A 23570-nucleotide genomic window follows, 5' to 3' on the forward strand; every position below is an offset into this window, starting at 1 on the left:
CTGCCTTCCATGGGTAAGCATTATCATAAGGCTGTCTTCCCTCATGGTGTCATCATGGCTGCAGCAGTCCCAAGCTTTAAATCCACACAGCATATCAACCAGGAGAGAATACTTTGCTTTCCACCCATTGTAATGAAGACTATGTGGCCATGTCTGAGCCGACTGGGGTCAGGCTGACAGGCTTTGCTGATTGACTTAAACATGTAGAAACTCACCCCTGGGACTCTGGGTTGGGTCAGCTTCTCCAGAGGTATTTTACCCGCCTGTCGTACTCATTTCTTTTTTAGTATATCCAATCACCCCAGGCCAGGCCTTATCAGATCATGCCTGGTTACTTCAGAATTCTTCAGCTAAACTCAGAGATGTCTCTTCTCTAGTCACTTTATATTCATATATATTATTTATGTGTTGCTTGCTTGTCTCTCCTATGTCACCCCCTTTGTGTCTTTATTTCCTCCTCTTTGACATATCCTGAGATTCTGTTTATGTGCTAATGGGTTTTTTTTGCAGTACAGATGAGACCTTCTCTCCCTTTCTGGCAGGATTATTCCTCCGTCTTTTTTATTCTTAACAAGTTTTCCCCAGCTGCCTGCTAATTCCACCTTAGTACTCCCCAAACACACTCTTCCACCTCTGCTCACGCATCAGCCGGAACACAGATTAATGGCACCGAGAGTAGATGTTCCATATTTTAGACTGAAATGTGAACTGATTTGTGTTTCCATTTCAAAAATGGCTATGTTATGTTTTTTTTTTCCACTTTATTACCTTTGCACCGAAAATTTGACCAGCCCTGGCTCAACATCTCCTTTCAATAAGTAAGCAGTTCAACAAGAATCCAGATGTAGGAATTTTGAATTTAAGAGCTTGAATGAAAACCACAAATCTCACAGTGAAATATAGTCAATAAGGATAGAATGCGGGGGTGTGTGTGGCTCAGTTGGTTAAGCATCTGCCTTCAGCTCAGATCATGATTCCAAGGTCCTGGGATGGGGCCCAGGGTCTCAATGGGCTCCCTGCTCAGCAGGGAGTCTGCTGGTTTCTCTCCCTCTGCCCCTATCCCCACCTGTGCACTCTCGCTCGCTCTCTCTCAAATAAATAAATAAATATACTCTCTTTAAAAAAAAAAAAAAAAGAACAAATAAATAAATAAATATACTCTCTTTTAAAAAAAAAAAAGAACGAAAGAAAGAAAGAAAAGAGTGGAATGCAATGTAGGGTGTGTAAATTATCTTGGTATTTCAATAGCCCTCAGGAGTTGGGATGTTTATCTGTTGCTCAAGATTGGGAGTATCCCTCTGTCCCTCTTAGGGTCTTTCATTCCTCTAGGATTTGATGACCAGATGTGAGAATCTCTGTGGTTAATTCTGAAACAGATTTCAGACATTTCGCAAAACCTATTATTACTATTATCTAGGAAATGCCCCATCCACATCCCCTTCTGGTTTTGGCTCACTTCAGTCTGTGAATTCTTCCTAAGAATTCTTCCCCAGTCATTTCAAAAGCAGTTCTCTGAAAAATCTATTTTAGAGACATAGTTAGAAATGATAGAAGTCAAGGAACCTGTCAAAAAGAACAGATGGTTACATTCTGTGAGAAACAAATGCTTTAAAAACCTCTTCTATTCAAAGCATTAAACCCAAGAGAAACTGGCCCAACCCCTAGTTGTTGCTGAGACCTCTGTCAGTTGGTTCTTTGCTAACATTGATAGAAAAGATTTTGGCTCATTGTAAAACATCTTTGTTAATCCATTAAGATACACTATTGTCGAATAGGGGTTTGAATGGATGCATGCGTGGACAGACAATTGGATAGATACGCATTAAAGCACATAACCTAAAATATTAATGGTAGAATCTAGGTGGCATGTTTACGGGTGTTCACTGTCCATTTCTTTCATTTTTCGTATATGTTTGAAATTCTTCAAAATGTAACAATGGAGAAAAAAAAAACAGTATGCTCAACAATGAGCTGAGTCAGATTAGCAAGTTAGTACATGGACAGACCGTTGGAAGATGCCCATAAACAATGGGGAGAAGTCTGCATAAACTTAGGCATTATGGGGTAATGTTGGCAGTCACTGGGCAGACTAAGAGGGGAGTTAGTTCCGACAGTTCCTGTGAGAGACCATCAAGACAGCCAGTGGAGGATAAATTCTATTCAATACAATTTCTTTCAATACTATTCAATTCCCCTCTTCTGAATGCTTTGGTGGGAGGGAAGAGAAAGCTGTGACTCCCCTGTGAAGTTCTTTGCCTAAGTTCTCTCCTTTCCTTTTTGTAGCATGCATGAAACCATGTTTCTTGGTGGTCATTTCCTTTTTGTCTTCAGAGCATCCCTTAACCCATTTTCGGGTAAAAGCACACCAGTTTTCCCAAGGAGACTAAGCCTCCATCACTGAATGCAGATGTGATGACATATCCCTACTGAGTTAAAGGTGTGGAAGGTAGCATGAGCAAGGCCAGATCAGTATCTTCTTCAGGGGATTTGAATCTTGAGCAGTCAGTCATGGATAGAAAATGGTTGGAACTGAAAACATGGAAGCCTTCAAGAATGCATTCATTAATCGTTACTACCTTTAGAACTCTCCGGAGTCCTATCATTTGGATCGGCTAATGTTGTTTCTGTTGCTTGCAAACAAAGAACTCTAACTAGCAGAAGCGATGTAGTTCCCATTTTGGAAATAAGGAAACCTGAACTCAGAGGGATTGAGTGTTTTTGGCTCACGTCACCATTTGACACTTGTCACCGAGTCTATCTGACTCCAAAACCTGCCTCTGTACTTATTCTACCACACTCTCTCAAATGCAGCAGACCGGATTCCAATCTCTTCTGGCTAGGTAAGTATGGGAAAGGTGTGTACCAATTTCTAAATGTCAATTTCCTGCTCTTTAAAACAGAATAACAATAGTCCTGTAGACCACAGAATTGCGGTAAGGATAAAATAAGCTAATTCCTGTGAGTTGTTCTGGCACAGTGGCTAGGACATAATAAATGCTCCAATCAGAGAGGTCCCAGCAAGAAGAAAGGGGGTATTTGAAGAGAATGATGAAGGAACTGTTTAGAAAAGTAAGGGCAAGGTTTAGGAAACCCAGAAAGGGCTGGGTGGAAGGACCCCAGGGCTAGAAACAAGAGCAAGCTGTGGAGAATGGCTGTCCAGCATGAGCTGGGATCTCTCGCTGTGCTTCTAAAATAGGGGTTGTGCCTGACACAGTCCACTGTAGTGCTACAAGGAGGGAGCCAGGAGAGGAAATACCCTGTCCTTTCCCTCCCAGCTCACCTCCAAATCTCCAGCCAGTGCCTTGAGTTGGCCAAACCTAGCCAGAAGCCAGAGGACAAGGAAGCCTGGTTGATGCCATTCATAGAGATCAGCTCCTCAGGACACAAGGAAGGGTGGAGAAAACTGGAGACACACTTTGATCTTGAGATACATTTTACCTCAGCATCCTTTTATTTGGGTAAAAAAAAAAAACAAAAAACAAAAAACCACAAATTTGTGGGGCGCCCCAGGAGGCTCAGTCAGTTAAGCATCTGACTCTTGATTTCAGCTCAGGTCATGATCCCGGGGTCCTGGGATGGAGCCCTGTCTCAGGCTCTGCACTCAGCAAGGAGTTTCTTCTCTGCCTCTCTTTTCCCCTCTGCCTTTTTCCCCTGCTCTCTCTCTCCCTCTCTCATAAAATGAAAAAATGAATCTTACAAAAAGTTGTGTCTGTGTGGTAGGCAGAGGACCCACATTCATTATATGTGGTATGAATTCAAACTCTTACCTAAATCGAAGTTGTTAGCCACTACCAGTGCCTGTTATATAAGGTTGCAGAGAAATAAAGCAGAGGGAAAGTAACTAACATAAAACATAGTTGCACAGTCCTGTTTCTGAGGCTAACCTTGACGACTAAGTTGAGAAGCACAACTTCTTTCATCTACCACCTCTCAACCAGATCAGGGTGCTTATACGCAAGAAAGTTTTAAGACAATTCAGGGTTCAAAGTTCCTAGTCTTCTCTGTGTCTACCCAAATGCTCCCGTCCTATGTCTCAAGGTCCCATTCCCTCCTCTGCTCCTTAATAAATCAGATACGGAAGAAGCAACTGTCAGACTCTAAATCGATCCTTACTTATAACAAACATGTTCTAAAGAGGGTAAGTACTGTTTTTAAAGCTGCCAGAGAAGTTTTCTAATTTTCTACTTGTGCTCTGACTAGATCTTCGAATCGGCACTTTTTTTTTTTTTAAGATTTTATTTATTTATTTGTTAGAGAGAGAGAGAGCATGAGCACAGGCAGACAGAGTGGTAGGCAGAGGCAGAGGGAGAAGCAGGCTCCCCGCTGAGCAAGGAGCCCGATGTGGGACTCGATCCTAGGACGCTGGGATCATGACCTGAGCTGAAGGCAGCCGCTTAACCAACTGAGCCACCCAGGCGTCCCGAATCGGCACTTTTTTCTGAGAACGTTATTTAGGACTGACAGAAAATGACACCTCACGCCACTGTCTTGAAAATTTCCACTGTCATGGTAGCACTTAAGGACCATAGCTAACTGACCATAGCACTTAAGGACCCTCCACCAGCACTGCATCCCAATCTCTGTTACTAGTAATAATTTGAATAGCATACAATGGATTATACATTTCCATTTTCCTATACCAGGAAAGTTCTATGTTCTCATCACATATGTTAGCAATCTGTATCAGTTTCCAATTGTTACCATAACAAATTACCATGAGCTAACCAACTTAAAACAATACATATTTATTATCTTACAGCTCTGTAGGTCAAAAATCACACAGGTCTCAGGCGGCTGGGTGGCTCAGTCAGTTAGACATCTGCCGTTGGCTCAGGTCATGATCCCAGGGTGCTGGGATAGTGTCCTGCATTGGGCTCTCCGCTCAGTGGGGAGTCTGCTTCTTCCTCTACCCTTCCCCCCTGCTCATGATCTCTTTCTCTCTCACTCTCTCTCAAATAAGTAAATAAAATAAAAAATCTTTTTAAAAAAATCACACAGTTCTCACCGAGCTAAAATCAAGGTGTCAGCAGGGTTATATCCTTACTGAAGACTCTAGGGGAGGATCTGTTTCCTTGGCTTTTCCATTTCTAGCAGCTGCCTTCATTTCATGGCCATGACCTCCTTCCATGTTCAAAGTCAGAAATGGCTGGTCGGTCTTTCTTACATTACACCACTCTGACTCTGGTTCTTTTGCCTTTCTCGTCCACTGTAAGGACCTTGTGATTACATTGGGTCCACCTGAATAATCCAGGATCATCTTCCTCTCTTGAGGTCAGCTGAATAGCAACCTCAATTCTATCTGCAACTTTAATTCCCTTTTACCACGTAACATATTCATGGATCCCAGGGATTAAGATGTGGACATTTTGGGGTGGACATTATTCTGCCTACCACACAGTACAATCCCAATATACAATTTTGGAGATCTATTTGTTCAGGCCATTCATAGTGGGCTTACTGCATCGGTCTGGGTCCTGCCAGAAAACACGTGGTACATTCAAAAGGGATGATTAGAAAACTTTTAATGAAGAGACAATTTTCAAAGATGTGGGCAGGGTTAAAGGAAACCAGCAAGGGATAATAAAGTGCCCTAAAGACAATAATAGAAAGGAGCAAGGATTGGAGGAAGCAGTTACCAGAACCAGGTGAGGGCTGTGGCCTTAGGTAGAGAAACACAGCCAGTGCCAAATGATGGCCCAGAAGGGAAGGAGCAGGAGATTAAATACCCTAACCTCTCCTTTCACTCTTCGATCTCCTCCCAGCGCTGCCCATTGGCTAAGTCTACCTAGTCTAGAAGGCAAGGGAGTGGGTTAATGTGGACAAAAAAAAAAAACAGCATCTCGGGACATGAGGCAGGTGGAGAAAGGTACATAACTGGTCTGCAGGGGCAGACTATACACACATTAATAAGTTAAATAATTCTTACTGAAAGAGAAATGGAGCCTACCACCCAGCGGGGCATGTGTATTTTCAAATAGCCAGTTTGGCCCAAATTAATCTACGGGTGGAATTTATGGGGAAATATTTTGGAGCTGCAAGGCCTAAAGGAAGTCCTATTTGTGAAGTTGCACTATAGAACGGGTGCATCTACAACTAATAAAAATCAAGGGGTACCATATATACACAGAAATACATGGACAGGGAGGATTTCATTTCATCACAGCAGTGGTAGCCCTAATGTAAAAGGTTTAGCCATAAAGGAATCATAACTTTCTTATCATTTCACCAGGACTTTATGAATAAATAGTGGTGGTCAGCATCACATCCTGAACAAAATGTTAGTCTGGCAGTGTATGTGGGTTCTATATCACTTTTCATCTTGCTAGTGGTTACCCAGACACATCATGCCATTTTTTCCAATAACTACAATGCAGATATAGGTCCAAAATGAGGGAGAGCAAAGAAACCAACATGTGTGGGTTGGTTGCTCACATGCCACGTGCATGAAAAAATTACCAACCAACCAGACAAAACCACCAGCTTGGCTAAATACTGGTTCTGGGAAAAGAGCTTTCTGCACAGTGGAGAAATTTCTAGTGAGAGAGAGAGAGAGAGAAACACATAGTTGTAGAGGAAAGAGCATTTTAGCAAATAGGAAAGTCTTCCAAGGAAAACTCAATGCAGAAAAAAATTCTTTTTCCTTCCTCAGAACACAGAAGTCAATAAATCCTTACTTCTGAAGCTTCTGGAAAGAAGGACCACACAGAGAGTAGTTGCTCTCTTTTCAAAGTGAAGTTGGGGAAGAACTTCCCTTCCAAGGCTCTGCACTGCATTTGTCAGTAGAATAATTTCACTGGCAAGAAATAGTGAAGGCATTTTTAGACACACAGTGACTGAAATCTGGATAATTGAGGTCAAGGTAAACTTTTTCACTTGATTTTTTTTTTTTTTTTTTTTCAGAAACGGTTAAGAACAATACATGCTCATTATTCTGAAACATTTAAGCAGTAAGGAATACTAGAAAGTTAAAAGCAAAAGTTTTTCTCTTTTCTCTCTCTCTCTATCGTTCTTTTCCTCCTTCTCTTCTTTCCTTCTCCTCCTCTTCTCTTCCTCCTTCTCTCCCTTTCTACCTCCACTATATATATATATATATTCTACCTCCACTATATATATATATATCAAGGAAGGCTTGAGAACCAGGAATAGAAAAGCAGGCAAACACCTAAGGGTTTCCAGACAGCTCTGAGCACCACCAAGTTCATGCCGCAGAAATGACCGGTGAAGCTGATGCTGCTGGTTGGTGCCACGCCTGGATACGTGTTGCAAATACACTTGAAAGCGCCATCACTGGATACTTAACAACTCTGCTCACATTTTCTACTCCTCTACTGTTGCACAAATGGTCCCTATTCTCTTTGCATCTTTACATCCCAACCTTCATATCTGCGGTCTTGGGTAGAAGAGTTGGATTGTCCACACTCAGTCTGACTAGCTGAATCAGAGCTTCCAGAGGTAAGGAGAGAGACTATTTGGTTACTGGGATGGGTGACAGGATGCTGCCACCTATTAAGGGTCAAACAACAGAGATCTCAAATTGGAAGAGGGTTTGGACGCTGAGCCATCCAAGACAAACAAATGCTTATTATACAGGCTCTGTCCTTTGGGAGGAAAAGTTGTCTGTCAAGAGATCCAGCTCAAATCTTCCCAGGTAGCAACCCCAACAGAAAGAGAACATCTTTCTAACAATATGCATGTGTTAAGCTCAGGAAATATTTTCACACTGTTTAGGTTCTCATCCCTGCACCAATCACTGAGGTCACTAGCATGGAGGATTTTGATTGGCTCAGCCTGGACAAACAGTCCCACATTTGTGATGGGGATTGGTTAGGCAGACACCATAACTGAAAACCATTCATAACCCAGGAAGTGGAGAAAGGATGCTTGTTTCAAGAAAGTGCCACAGAAGGGAACTTGGGTGGCTCAGTCATTAAGTGTCTGCTTTCTGCTCAGTCATGCGAGTCCCATGTTGGGCTCCCTGCCGAATGGGGAGCCTGCTACTCCCTCTCCAACTCCCCCTGCTTGTGTTCCCTCTCTTGCTATGTCTCTCTCTGTCAAATGAATAAATAAAAATTAAAAAAAAGAGAGAGAGAGAGGTACACAGATAAGACAGAAACATAATGCATACTTTAAGAGGCTTCATGATTCTCTGGTCCATAATTTGACTCTCGTTTCTTTCTTTTTTTTTTTTTCTAATTCAGTTATTATACCTTCCTTTTTTGTTCTCCTGAATACCAACATAAAACCTCAGAAGCTCTTCTTAATGATCTCAGATGTCATTAGATAGCTCTTTCAAATTACAGATAAGATTTGAGCCATGATAGAACAACTAGTATGGCATTAGCCTTCCTTCCATAAACAACTATAAAACTGCACAAAATGCATATGGCAACTGTTTTCAAGAATTGGGCAATAGACAGCACAAGTCTGTGATCCTTGAGACCAAGAAAATTCACAAGGTGATCCTAACAGTTGTCATCTCTCTCTGTCTGGGGACAACTTCAGAGTTTGAAGTTGTTGAACTGGTTAGGATTTTTAGAATAAAAATAGAAACAAACAAAGAAACAAACAACAAGAACAACAACAACAGGCTACTAGGTAGGGAGAAGTTGCATAGAAATGAGACGCAAAAGTCTGGGTGAGGGTTCTTCATGAGACCTTGGCCTAGGACTGAGCTGGGCATGTTCTGGTAAAAGCATGCTAGGTTTACCAGAGAGTGCCTACTATGAGAGTGGGAGAAAAGGATGTTAGAGACGAAGCTGGGAAATACTAGTGTGCCAGCTAACGAGAGAGTAGAGACCTCACTGATACTCCAGGTACCTAGCTAAGACATGGGAAACACCATGCTTTAGGAGTAAGGACTGTGATATAGCAAAGCCTCCAATAGACCCACCCTAACAAAACCTAAAAACAAGACTTAAGATCTGTAAAGCCACCAGAGTCTGTATGTTGACTCGACCCAGATTATGGAGTCTTAGAAAACACCAGCCCTTTCCACATATCTGCCATAACAAAGCATAAAACAAGTCCACATAGATTCAAGGTATCAGTTAACAATTAAATTGCCTCCTGGAACAAAAATCAACACTCTTCAGAGGAAGATTATAGAAAATAAAAATCAAGGGGAAAGAGGGGTGGCTCAGCTGGCTCAGTTAAAGTGTCCAACTCATGATTTTGGCTCACATCATGATCCCAGGGTTCTGAAATCAAGCCCTGTATTAAGCTTCACACTGGGTGTGAAGCCTGCTTAAGATTCTCTCTACTCAGGGTGCCTGGGTGGTTCAATGGGTTAAATGTCTGCCTTTGGCTCAGGTCATGATCCCAGAGTCCTAAAATCAAGCCCCGCATCAAACTTTCTGCTCAGAAGGGAGTCTGTGTCTCCCTCTCCCTGCCTTCTCTGCTTGTGCTTTCTTTTGCAGATAAATAAATAAAATCCTTAAAAAAAAAAAAAAAAAACAACTCTCTTCCGCACTCTCTCTGCCCTCCCTGCCAAAAAAGGAAAAGAAAAGAAAAATTGACTACAAGTCCAAATATTTGATTTGCAGGCAAAGATTTTCAAAGATTTAAAATATCATATGGTCTTAATCAGCTATCAGATAGGGAATCTTTTAGTTCTAGAACTAAAACGTACAACTTAAATGAAAAGTTCACTGGAAAGGATTCATAACTGAATAGAAATGACAGAAAAAGTAATCAGTGAGCTTGAAGACAAATTAGTAGAAATTATCAAATGTTAAGAATGTTAAGTAAAAATAGTAAAGAAAAATTGAGTCTCAGGGATATGTAGGATATTATAAAACATTCTGACGTATGTGTAATTGAAATGCCAGAAAGAAAAGAAAGTGAAGGGGGTGCCTGTGTGGCTCAGTGGGTTAAGCCTTTGCTTTCGGCTAAGGTCGTGTTCTCAGGGTCCTGGGATCGAGCCCCCAATCAGGGCTCCCTGCTCAGTGGGGAGCCTGCTTCCCTGCCCTCGCCTGCCTGTGATCTCTTTCTTTCTGTTAAATAAATAAATAAAATCTTTAAAAAAAATTTAAGAAAAGAAAGTGAAGAAGATACATAAAAACATTTTGTAAAAGTAATTGTTCAAATTTTCCTAGTTTTGATGATTAACATTGACTCACAGAGCCCAGAACCATACTCAATTCCAAGTATATTGATTACTAAGCGTATTAAGAAAACCACATGTAGACACATCATAGTCAAACTACTGGGTATGAGATATGAAAAGACAAATCTAATGCATAGTGTTGGAAAACAGACAAGTGCTTCCCTGGGTCTGGGACTGGAGGGAGAAAGTTGACCAGAAGGAATCACAAGAGAACTTAGAGAATGATGTGACTGTGATATAGCAAAGCCTCCAATAGGCCCACCCTAACAAAACCTAAAAACAAGACTTAAGATCTATAGAACCATCAGAGTCTGGATGTTGACTCTACCCAGATTACAGAGTCTTAGGAAAAAACAGCCCTTTCCACATATCTGCCATAACAAAGCATAAAACAAGTCCACATAGATTCAAGGTGATCAGTTAACAATTAAATTACCTCCTGGAACAAAAATCATGACCATGAAGGTGGCTGACAGCTGTATGTTGTCAGAACTCATCATGCCGTATACTTAAAATGTGTACATCTTATTGTGTGCAGATTATTTCTAAATAAAGTTGACTTACAAAACTAGAGATAATAACTTAGTCAAGATAATGCTTCAGACATCCTAATTTATTTTCGGTCCTATTTTCATGCCTTTAGCCTTTATATTCTTATTCATAGAAATCCTACCTGCAAAAAGAATAAACTGGACCACAAATGAAATATTTAGACACACAAATGACATGTTATTTGCCTCCCCCCACCCCTTATTTAATAGCAGACCTCAATCTAGTGAGATCAAGTTCACTCACACAAAATACACCCAACTACACGGCTTCTCCTGTCATTCAGTATTTAATCTCTTAATAGAATGGCAGTTTCTGCATCTACTCATTGGATATATTACTGTTACTATACGTTAAAATGCAGATTATATAAAATTCCACTTTTTAAATATTCATACATTATCAATGAATATGAAAGTGCTGTAAAATCAACATGTTGTGTTTATAATTTGCCTTTTTGTTTCCTGTTGAATTATTTAAAAAATTAAAACTCCAATATTTTGGAAGTGACGCAAAATTTCGGCTTATGTTTTAGAAGTGTTCTGAGAATTTTATCCAATACAGACAGATTTTTAGGTAATTCATATGGGAGTAAAATGCTTTAAATTACTTCAGAGATATGATGGTTTGGAATTCGTCCTTCCTTCCTTCCAAAGAAATTCGTTAGCTGTAGAGGAAAGGTGACTCTGGCTGAGCTTCTATGATGTAAAATTAATGATTAGCAAAACACTAGAGAAAGGCAGAGGGAAGATAGTCTCAGTGAACAAAACAATGGTAGTGGGCCCTTCAGGTGGTTCAATAGGTTAAGCATCTGCCTTCAGCTCTGGTCATGGATTCCCCGCCTCCCCCCCCCACCCCCGCCCCTGTCCTAGGATGGAGTCTGGCATCATGCTCCCTTCTCAGCAGAGAATCTGCTTCTCCCTCTGCCCTTCCCCCAACTTGTGCATTCTCTATCTCAAAAATAAATAAATAAAATCTTTTTTTAAAAAAGTGCTTTCAAGCTCAACAACTTAAATGTAAAACAAACAAACAAATAAACAAAAACCACAATGGTAGCAAGCAAGCCTGTGAAGTTATTTTAGTCAGTTCTACTAAAAAAAACTTTTTAAAGGATGAGCCTATAGGAATGAAACAAGATGATATAAACAGAGAAGAATAGTATATTTGATAAAGTATCTCTGAGGTAAAGAGCTTTTGTATTTAACAAATACAGAGCAGGAGAATGGAGATAAACTTCAACCATAAGCTTACAGCAGACCAGATGTTCTTTTTCAGTCTAGAATTTGAAATCGGCACGTAGGCTTTAAATCCGGATTTCATTGCTTAATACCTATTTGATTCCCTGAAGTCTCAGTCTCATGTTTGAAAAACAGCTCTAATAATGGTTCTTGCCTTCTAAGGTTATTTTGAAAATTAAGTGAAATAATACGTGCAAATTGCCTCCCATGGTACACAGCACAGAGACACATCCCTCAACAGCAGACCAAAAGAAAACGGCTAGTGTCCTTCTCATAGATGACATCTTGGTGGAGGATGTGGCAAAGGAGTTTCTTTCTGGCTCCTACAAAGGTGTAAAAGTCAAGCTATATGGAAAGGATGCCTGTCATTGTGCTAGTCATGCTTCAAGTGGCCCCATTGCCCAAGAAGGAAGCTCATACTCTAGATTTTCTGGGATCCAACCATTGTATGCTGTAGAAGGAAGTTGGAAGAAAGATGACCTTCTTCTGAATGACAGAGAAGCTGTTCTTCTGTGCCATGATGATGATGTTAGCAATGATAGCCATTTCCCTAACCAAGTTGACTACTGACCCAAAAATGAGATTAAAAACTATCCTTTTTTGCCCTGAGCCCTGAAAAGCCTGAAGAGAGGACTAAATAAGAAACAGCCTTGAGACTTGGATGATGTCCAGGTCAGTGAGTACAGAATACTCTTCTAATTGTTTTGTCACTTACAGATTTGATGCTCACAATATGCCAATGTCGGCACATTTTTATTTAGGACATGAAATAATAATTTAATAATGACAGGCAGTTCAAAATGGTGACTACTATATTTTTGTCTCCTTAAGAAGTGCGACAATTTTCTTATCCATTCAGGTACATGGCGGGTGGGGGGTGTGGTGGAGCAGGGGGCAGAGGGATAGAGCAAGGGCAGGAGGAGTGTGCAGACATGGAAGAAGTGAATGCATGAGCTACATAATGTTCTGCCCCACTGAAGGGACAGAACCTAAAGGGTTTGACATCTCCATGATATAATATATTGCTATGGCAATCACTATTGCCTTAAACATTCCAAGATTTCAGGGTTTCTTTTGTTTTTAATTTTAGTTTTTCTCAACATAATGATTGTATGTAGTAAAAACCAAATAATAAAGAATTCACAAGAGTTGATATTTCCCCAGCCACCTCTTGATATATTTTCATCTCTTTTGCTTCTGTATTTAATTCATTAGCTAGTTATTCCCACAAGTATAGTTATATCATTATAACTCTATATTCTTTTTTTTTTTAGATTTTATTTATGTATTTGAGAGAGCAAGTATGAGAGAGCCTGAGAGGGGAGAAGGTCAGAGGGAGAAGCAGATGCCCTGCAGATCTGGGAGCCCTATGCGGGACTCGATCCCGGGACTCTGGGATCATGACCTGAGCTGAAAGCAGTCACTTAACCAACTGAGTGACCCAGGAGTCCCTATAGCTCTATATTCTTAATGTCATTTATAATCGTGATCAATTAACACATAGAAATGAAAATTCACCTCATATTAATCTCTTCTTTCCCATTTCCTTTCCAATATTTAGTATTCATCTTATTTTTAGTTCTTCCATTAGATACTTTTGTAACATGAAATAATATGATTAAATCATTTGTTTCTACTGATTTCTACTGATTTTCTACGGTGTCATTCCAGTGTGGAAAAGAGCCTTGTCCTTCCTCTGCATGGATCCCCCACCCCGCTTTCCCCTCTCAACTCTCTATTACTTTACATTATCAAATGCTCATTAGTAATCACATTTTGTCCTGAAACATCACCAATATTCCTGCTTTGTTTACAGATTGACTCTGAAATTTTAAAGTGAAGAAATAATGTTTACATTCGTCTAACAATGTAAATATTGGCCACTGCTTGACAAACTTGTATATGAGAATTACTTTTCATTTTCTTTGGGTTTTATAGTGCCGGGGCAGGGGGAGCCACTTTAAAGAGGCTCTTCCTAGCATCAAAGCCAAATAGATTTCCCTTTTTCCACTCTGTCCTTTGCTGAAATAGACACCACATTTTGGATTGCCTCTTATTGAGTCACACTTTTCTTATAGTCTTTATTCTTCTCAGAGTCTTTTTTGCCCTCTTTCATTGTGATAAGACGCTGGGATTTCAGCCTTTTATTACTATTCTCAATTACTGCCATTTTTAATCACTTACTTTCTTCCATTGAGACTTCCGTCCCGGTCCCAGCTGGCCTCTCTCTCCAGTTGGGACTGAGGTTCTAAATCTGCTGCAAATGTGACCCTGAAAATTCCCCTCATCCTTTAACTTGGTTGGATCAACTGTTTTTGAATCCTATGTCTTCCATTTCCCCTTTCAGGAGTACATCCTCCAGGAACAAAGACAAATTGTTTGCAAGTTACATTTTCTGAACGCTCTTATACTGAAATCTTCTCTCACTATTTATTGGCCCAAATTTGGGGACGAAGGTAATTGTCTTTAACATCTTCCAGGCCCTCTATGTTTTGTGTTCTAGCGTTCGGCCCTACTCCCTACACGTCTGATGACAGTCTGACTCCCATCCCCTTCCACGTGAACTGTTGTATCTCTCAGAAAGCTTTGATGTTCTCTTTTCAGTGCCGGGGATTTTATGAGGACGCATCCAGGCTTCGTCCTGCTGAGGACTCTGCCTTGTTTTCAGTTCTAGGAATGTGGAATATCATTTCCTTTCTCACCTCTCCTCCCCTTTTCTGAAGCTGTTATTAATAAAACAATGGCTTTCCTGGATTACTATTCGAAGCTCTCGGTTTCAAATTTTATATATTTTGTATTTTCTATCTCTTAGGCCTAGTCTACCTTTTGAGAGATTTTCTCAACTTGAACTTTTAGTATTTCATTGAATGTCTAATTTCAGTCATCACTCAATGTCTGAGAGCTCTTTCTTCTCTGATTGTTCCATTCTGTAGACCTGGGGGGGGGGGGGGGCAGCTAGGGGGGTGTACCTCTCCCATCTGTCTCAGGGCAGAACCTACTAGAAGTAGTATTGGCCGAAAGCCTCACGTGCAGTAGCCTTGGAAGCCATCACCACATCTGCCCGGAGCCTTTCCTCACTGGAAGCTTCCACGCAGTGACTGAGCAAGGTGGGCACCGGAGAGCCGAGTCAGTTCTGTCAACTGGAAATAACCCGGGGGGCTGGCTGAGACTTTCTCTGGCTACCCTGCCATCTGAAGCTCTTCCTTTCTTCTTTCAAAGCTATTAGACCTGCACCACAGACTAGAAGCTTCACCTACTCCTGTTCCCTCTCCCGTTTATCCTTCATCGGCGTGAATTCCCAATACGTCTCTTATACTTGCTACTTTATCCTGACTTTTGCTTCCCGGAGCATAAAACTGACGAGAGCCTCCTATCCTTCTTAACGAATATACTATCTTCTCACACCTTTCTTAACGTATTGTGCTTATTCTCATAACACCTGATGCATCTAACGGAATGCATTTTGCCTAAGATCGTGAGCCAGTGCAGTATTGTGAGCCAGCCATATTGCAGTAAACTGAAATGAATTAGAAAAAAAGATGCCATCAACACACAGTAAGGAAGGACCTTAGGTGTACCCCCCGCCCCAGTTTCCAGAGGAGGCAAAATTTTTAATAATTCCAAGAGTTGAAATCAAATAGCAATAGGCTATGAAAGTCTGAGACTGTTCCATCCGCAACTACATAAAAATTTCAGACTTTGTGGCACAATGTGCTGCCACGTCATTCAAAGAGTCAGCGGCAAGGCTCGTGCAGGACCTTGTAGTTCTCGTCATCCTCCTACTGGCCCAGGCCCATCTTGCCGCGGATTTTTGCGTGTCTTCTCTTCAGTGTCTCATAATACCAACAGCGAGAACAGCTGCTGATGATATGTATGAATGATATGTATGCTAACTGTATGCCAGGCACGCTGGTGAACACTTTCTATCCATTGTTTTACTGAGTCCATGCAAACAATCCAGTGTGGCGTTTGTTTGTTTGTTTGTTTGTTTTTTAAGATTTTAATTTATTTATCTGTGTGTGAGAGAGTGTGCTAGAAAGAGCACAAGTTGGGGGGGAGTTGTTGGGGGTTGAGGGGAGGGGCTGAGGGAGAGGGAGAAGCGCGCTCTCCTGCTGAGCAGGGCGCCCAACATGAGGTCCATCCCAGAACCCCAGGATCGTGGGGCTCATGATGTGAGTGGAAGCACAGTATGTTAACCGACCGAGCCACCCAGGCGCCCCCCAAGCATTCCAGTTTTACAAATGGAAACACTAAATCTCCAAAAGGCTATGGAAGTGGCCCATGTTCCCAGGGTAGGAGGAGATGAACGTCCGCCCACCTCCCTCCCCAATCTATGCTCTCTGTCACACCCCCACACTGCCTCTGCCTGCTCCTAACACAGACTGGACTCTCCATAGCTTAAGCTACGGATACAAACAGGTAATAAAAACCTCATTGCCTGTCACGTAATGTGTATTCTATAGACTTGTGATGGGGAACGTATGTGCAGAGCCGAGGAAATCTTGTACATTTTGAGATGATCTTCCTGGGAAGAAGTGCCCAGTCAACATCGAATCTTATTTCATTTGAAGTTCCCTGACCCTCTGGAGCTCTAATAAGAAGTACTCTAATAAGTACTCTAGTAAGAAGTACCCTTTTAATCCTTACAGAGGCTAATTAGGAGACAGAAAAGAGCAAGTTTTTTTATTCTCCCTCTTCTGTGGTTCAGGGCCTCTGTGGGAGGAGAGGTAATGTGAATGCTTGCTCTCTTACAGAAACCGTCTCTTTATTTAGCTGAGCTTCTCCTCAGGCCCCTGGAGAGGTAAACTGAATCATTAACCTCTTCTGGCGGAGCTCGTGAGTCATTTTTTGTTACGTGAAAGAAAAAGTGTTTGGAAAAAGAAAACGCCATTGGTCCAGAATCAGAATAAATAACTTCACACAGAAATAGGCAGAGAGGGGATCTGGCAACATCGTTTGTGGTCTTTTTTTTCCCCCTAATATTCAGAAACTTGAACTTTGATAACAACAAATGCCGTCCCTTTTGTTCTTGGAATTCCTTTGTGCTTTGCACAGAGCTCAGCAAGGATTGCTGGTCATAATAGTTACAACTTTGCATTTAGCTGTTTGCGAGAAGGTCTGGATTTGCCCAAGAATTGAATATGTGACTCCTCTTTCTCTCCTGGGAAGAGTATAGTTGCCTGGCGGTGAAATTCATTTGTTTTCCCTCCTAAACTCTCTGTCACCAATCCATATGGCCATACCATGTGTTTTCCTTCCCTCAACTCATTGCTTTGGAAGTTACCCAAGATTCACGATCATAACCCCAGAATATAAAGTGGTGATCCCAATCTTTAGAACCCGAGCTGTGACACAGACAAGGAACCGGTATGCAAGACACATTTAGAAGCTAAGGCTGGCTAGTGCCCAGGTACTTTTTCCGTGGAAGAACAATCTGGAGGTCTATGGAAAGCCTACAGGCCGATGTTCTCTTGACTCCGGTTGCTAATGCTTCGCTTGTCTGTTCCAAAGTGTCGTGTCTCCTGATTCAAAGCCAACTGAGGTGTTTGCTTTTTCTCAAACCTGACTCAGTGCAAGCAAGATTTTAAAAATTTAAAACATTTTTTTGAAAGATAGAATTGATCTGAAGGACAAGGAGACAGTTGCCTAGGGATCTGATGTTCATTCATTCTACAAATATTTATCAATCACTTACTCCTTTAAACCCCTAGGCTGGATGCCAGGGAAATGGTGGAAGAAGACAGACATCATTAATAAGGTCACTGCCATCATGGAACAATGGCAAACAGATCATCATATAAATACATATGAATTAAGGTTATTGTAGTTCGTACATCTAGGGAGCTATGAGAATGAGCAAGAGAGGGAAGTATTATCACTTAAGGGAGACAGGGAGATCTTCTCTGAGAAGAGAAACTGCTCTTCAAAATAAAGTCTATTTTTTAAAAAGCAATGCAAAAACAAAATAAAGAATATATTTGTATCTGGTTTTATTTAGATAAAAAACACTTGAAGGCACTCCAAAAACTGATGAAAGTGGTTACCTATGAGAGTGGGGACATAGGACAGTTGGGGACAGAGGTGGGAGTGAAATCTTTTATTACATATTTTTGAACTTTTTTGATTTATGAAATATGTTTATCCTAAAATTAAATTTTTGGATGTGGGTACACCAGAGTCAACCTAGTTCTCACTCCTGATGCCACCATTTATTAACTGGGCAGTGTTATAATATTTCCTAAACTCTGCCTCTGCTTCCTCATGTGCACAATGATGTTAGTACTAGTTCCTACCTCACAGGAGTGTTTTCAGAATTAAATGAAATAATTACATGTAAAGCCATTAAATCAGTGCTCCCCGCCTAGGATGTGTTCAGTAAATCGTGACGGTAATCAGTATGATGCTGCTGTCTAGAAATATATCATTTTTCAAATGGTAGGTGTGACTTTCTCTGGAGATTGGAATTATTGGCAGAATTGTGGACGATTTGTGTTTTCTTCGTTTTGCTTAAAATATCTTCCAAATTTTCTATAAAGATCATGCCAATGTGATGAGAAAGCAGTAAGGGTTTTTTTTTTTTTTTAATTTTTTTTTTTAATTTTTTTATTTTTTTCAGCATAACAGTATTCATTATTTTTGCACCACACCCAGTGCTCCATGCAATCCGTGCCCTCTACAATACCCACCACCTGGTGCCCCCAACCTCCCACCCCCCACCCCTTCAAAATTCTCAGATCGTTTTTCAGAGTCCATAGTCTCTCATGGTTCACCTCCCCTTCCAATTTCCCTCAACTCCCTTCTCCTCTCCATCTCCCCTTGTCCTCCATGCTATTTGTTATGCTCCACAAATAAGTGAAACCATATGATAATTGACTCTCTCTGCTTGACTTATTTCACTCAGCATCATCTCTTCCAGTCCCGTCCATGTTGCTACAAAACTTGGGGATTCATCCTTTCTTTCTTTTTTTTTTTTTTTTTACAGCTTTATAAACAGATATTTTTATCCCCAGGGGTACAGGTCTGTGAATCGCCAGGTTTACACACTTCACAGCACTCACCATAGCACATACCCTCCCCGATATCCATAACCCCACCCCCTCTCCCAACCCCTCCCCCGCAGTAAGGGTTTTTTATGGCGGCAAGAACACTTGAGATTTCCCCTCTTAACAAGTCTTTTTTTTTTTTTAAGATTTTATTTATTTATTTGACAGAGATCACAAGTAGGCAGAGAGGCAGGCAAAGAGAAAAGAAGGGAAGCAGGCTCGATCCCAGGACCCTGGGATCATGACCTGAGCCGAAGGCTTTAACCCACTGAGCCACCCAGGCGCCCCTTAACAAATCTTTGAGGGTACAACACGGTGTTGATAACTAGAGACATCGTGTTGTACAACACACTGCTTAATTATCTTGCATAGCGAAAACTTTCTATGCATTGAGCAGCACAATGAAAGAGTTGGCATCTGGGTATGATTTCCAACCAAAGAAGTGGAGAATTTCTAAAAGAGCCGTGTGATTTTTTAATGTGACATGATAAACGTGGCTTCCTGTAAAACATTTTTCAGAAAAACAGAATCGCACCGTACGGGGCTGACGGTAAAGATAACCCCATTAACAAGGGCATCAGCAGCTGCTGGGGCACACACACCCACGCATCTTAGATTCCTGGAAAGCCTGCCAGGGCCGTGCAGCCCACCCCTGGGTCTCCCCAAGGAAATTTTTTTAATCTAAGAAGCTTTTTGAGTATCGTGTCACCGCACAGGATCTTCATCTGTTGGATGAAGCTTTCATGTTACTTTTGAGTTTTCCCCAAGTGAACTCTTGATTCTGCCCCATTTCCATCCTGCCGCCTTTGGCTCTCATCGGAGGGGCAGTGCCTTGACATGGAAACAGGAAGGCCCGTGGACACCTGGTCTATACTGGGTAGAACTCCCCATTCTGTAGTTCAGTCAACTGTGTGACACTGGGAAATCCACGTACCTTCCTCAACTGTGACTCAGACATAAAATACCTACTCCGCAGGGGAGCCTGGGTGGCTCAGTGGGTTAAAGCCTCTGCCTTTGGCTCAGGTCGTGATCCCGGGGTCCTGGGATTGAGCCCCGCATCAGACTCTCTGCTCGGCAGGGAGCCTGCTTCCCTTCCTCTCTCTGCCTGCTTGTGATCTCTGTCTGTCAAATAAATAAATAAATAATCTTTAAAAAAAAATACCTACTCTGCAGGTTGCATTCAGGCAGAGAACCCACATGAGAAGCGCAGCTCATCCCAGTTGCTCAATGATGTTATCTTCTCACCTGTAAATGTGCAGCGGTTCTGAGCCCCAGACCATGGCCTTGGCCGACAATGACGGCCACCTGCCCCTTTGTGGAGGAGCTCCGGACAGCCGGCCTCTGGCTTTACTTGGAGCCCTGCTGGAAGGCAGAGGACGGAAGGCTGGGGAGTCCCAGCCCCACGCGGAGACCCCACCTCGGCTGCTTCCGTCAGTAGCTTCACCCCAGGGATTAGAGAAATATTTTGTGTTCTCAGAACCTTGCTCTGGGCACCATCCCAAGAGAGCTTGGCTTTAGAATTCTCTGTCCTCAGCAGTCTGGTTAGAGAAACTGCAGCAGACAGGAGACAGCAGACAGGAGATCACACTCACGATCGTCAGGAAGCCCTGACTGCACACGTCCTTTCTCCAAGGCGGTTTTGCTGGGGCCAAAATCCTCGAATTCCCGGGGCCAGCTCCACGGCCATTTACTCCCTGCTCCACGCCTGGTCACAGCGGCTTAACATCCCTCCCATGACTCTATGACACGCAACCACGGGGACAGGCATCAGCTCCTAAATGTCAGAGATGGTGGCTCCTGGAAGAGTCAGCCACTGACTCAGGGGGCTTGTGGATGAAGCAGAATCCAAAGTCATCAGTGGACCCCACGAGCCCCACACAGGGAATGCTCTTGGGTTCTCCAGGGATACGCACAGGAAAGCAGGGTTGTGGCACCCAGGGATGGGGGCGGAGGCCTGCAGGGGTTCTTCCCAGGGCATGCATACTTTCCAGAAACATCCATGGACCATCCCCATAAGCCGCAGCTTTGAGCCTGGAGTGAGGAGGAGGGGGGCAATGGGAGAGACCAGTGAGCAGGTACAAGACAATGGGATACATGCAGGGACTGAAAATCAGGTACAAAACGCTCCAGGAGCACAGTGGAGGGGGCGTATGGTTCTATGTATAGGAACATAGGTTCTGGGATCTAGAAAGCAAACAGACCCCCCAATTATTTAAAAATTGCTGAGTTGTAAACCCCTGCAGGGGCAAGGCTTAAGCACCTTTGGTTTGCTCTGCATCCTATCGGCCATGGAGTTGAAAGCATGAGTATACTGAATACAGTGGAACTGCTATAATAATGAGACAAGATGCAGGGCCTGCGTGGCAGAGCTGGTTGAGTGTCCGACTCGGTTTTTGCTCAGGTCCTGATCTGAGTGAGGGTCGTGAGATTGAGCCCTGCTTCTCGAGTTCTCTCTCAAATAAATGAGTAAATCAAAAAGAAGGAAGGAAGGAAAGAAGGAAGGGAGGGTGGGAGGGAGGGAGGATGGGAAGGAAGGAGAGAGGGAAAGAGGGAGGGAGAGGGGAGAGGGGAGGGCTGAGGGAGGAAGGAAGAGAAGGAAAGAGGCATTTGCTACAGCTGTGGGCAGGGAAGGGTACAGAGTTGCCCTAAGTGTGAATTAACTGGCTCAGTGCTGAGGAGATAAAGTCATCTCGCTGCTTTCCAGAATAATTTTCATCCATCTCCATAGATGATTCAAGCTTAATCAAACTCTGGGCTTCAATCTGTCCAGAAAGTTGGAGTTTGGCAGCCTACCCTCCCTTCCAGAAGCATCAGGGAGGCTGGTAGTCTCAGAAAGGTGCTTTGTGTTTCCAAAAAGCAAGCTGTTTTGAACATCAGAGGTCTTATCATTTCCACAATGTGACTCAATAAGGGCGTCGTTACACCTGGGGCGGAAAACCAGCCCCGAGACACATGAGGGCAGAGTGTGTTCAAGCACGTCAGAAATAGACCAGAGGGTCATTGTCAGGAATAGCTACCGGAGCAGGCAGGGCACTGGAGCGCATACCTTGAATGTGGGAGCAACGGAGCAATCTTCTCTTTATACTCAGATGAAATCAGCCCCTCTGGGGTCATGTGTCTAATTCCAGAAGCTTCACTGAGAAGAGCAGTAGATTTTGGACAGGCTTCAGAGGAAAGTTGTCAAGATGATTGAAAGGCTGGAAAGTAAAACCTCCGAGGGGAGGTCAAAGGAGACGGGTCTGGCACCCACTAGCTGGGCGACGTTAGGCACGTCACTGCAGCTCTCAGGAGCTCCATTCCCTCGTGTGTGAAAGGAGGACCGAGGCTTGGCTGAGCCCTTGGGTCCTCCAGGGCCTCACAGTATTTTTATAATCCAGAAGGAGAGGAAGATAGACAGTAACTTTGTCATTCATTTTAATTCTATGGCCACCTGTTAAGAACCTCTGTTTTTCTTAAGTGAGACAGACTACAAGAAAAAAAAAGGGGCACCTGGGTGGCTCAGTTGGTTAAGCATTTGCCTTTGGCTCAGGTTGTGGTCTCAAGGTCCTGGGATCCAGCCCTGCTTTGGGCTTCTTGCTCAGGGGGAGTTCTGCTCTTGCCTCTCCCTCTGCATCTCTCCTCATGCTGCCTCTCTCTCTTTCTCAAATAAATAAATAAAATCTTTTAAAAAAAAAAGAGAGAAAAAGACTGAGACTGAAGACTAAGATATTTTGCTGAAGCAAAACAATGCAGGAGAAATCTTTTCCCAAAACAGAGCAGAATTCAGAAAAATAAATGAAGCCAACCCTTCAAGTTTGTGTTCAAAATGATACTTCAGGTGTCTATCTTCAGAAATTGTAAGCTGACTCTCCCACTTGGAACCCTCTCCCACTTGCCCATCCATGTTGCCATGAAAACTTGCTTCTTGCTCTTGGAGCGGGGAGATGGGAATGCAAATTCATCTGCTCCCCAAGAGACACCAGTCTTCTGTCCCTGCTTCTGCTGGCTACTAGTCCCCTGAGGGCACGAGACCCATGTGAAAATTGGAAGGGAGGGGCACCTGGATGGCTCAGTCGGTTAAGCCTCTGCCTTCGGCTCAGGTCATGATCTCAGGGTCCTGGGATCGAACCCCACATTGGGCTCCCTGTTCAGCAGGTAGCCTGCTTCTCCCTCTCCTCACTCCTACTCTCTTTCTCACTATCTCTTTCTCTCTCTTTCCATCTCTCTCTCTCTCTCTCTCTCTCTCTCAAATAAATAGATAAAATCTTTTTTTAAAAAATGGGAAGGGTGAAGTACCTACAGGAAAGCTTCCCCTTCCAGGGATGATGCTGCCGTGGAGCCTGCCAGCAGCATCAGCCTGACTCCGAAAAAGCCCCAAAGGGTGACTTGCACCTGAGAGGACTGGCCTCAGTGTTCCACCCCCAGTCCCTCCACCCTGTGCCTTTTCTCTGGAGGATCCCCAGAGTAGGAACAAGAGTAGAAGACACATGGGACAATCTGAACTAATAGTTGGAAAATGGAACTCTAGCCACCACATTCATTCATTATGGCCAGAGTGTGAGTGATTTGGCCAGGTTCAGGGGCACAGGGTCGGGGTGCATGGAGTGTGGGAGCCCCAGGATGACCCCACAGATTCCACTGGTAGGGCTAACACCC

The sequence above is a fragment of the Lutra lutra genome, chromosome 15 (genome assembly GCF_902655055.1).
Source record: "Lutra lutra chromosome 15, mLutLut1.2, whole genome shotgun sequence".
Lineage (NCBI taxonomy): Eukaryota > Metazoa > Chordata > Mammalia > Carnivora > Mustelidae > Lutra > Lutra lutra.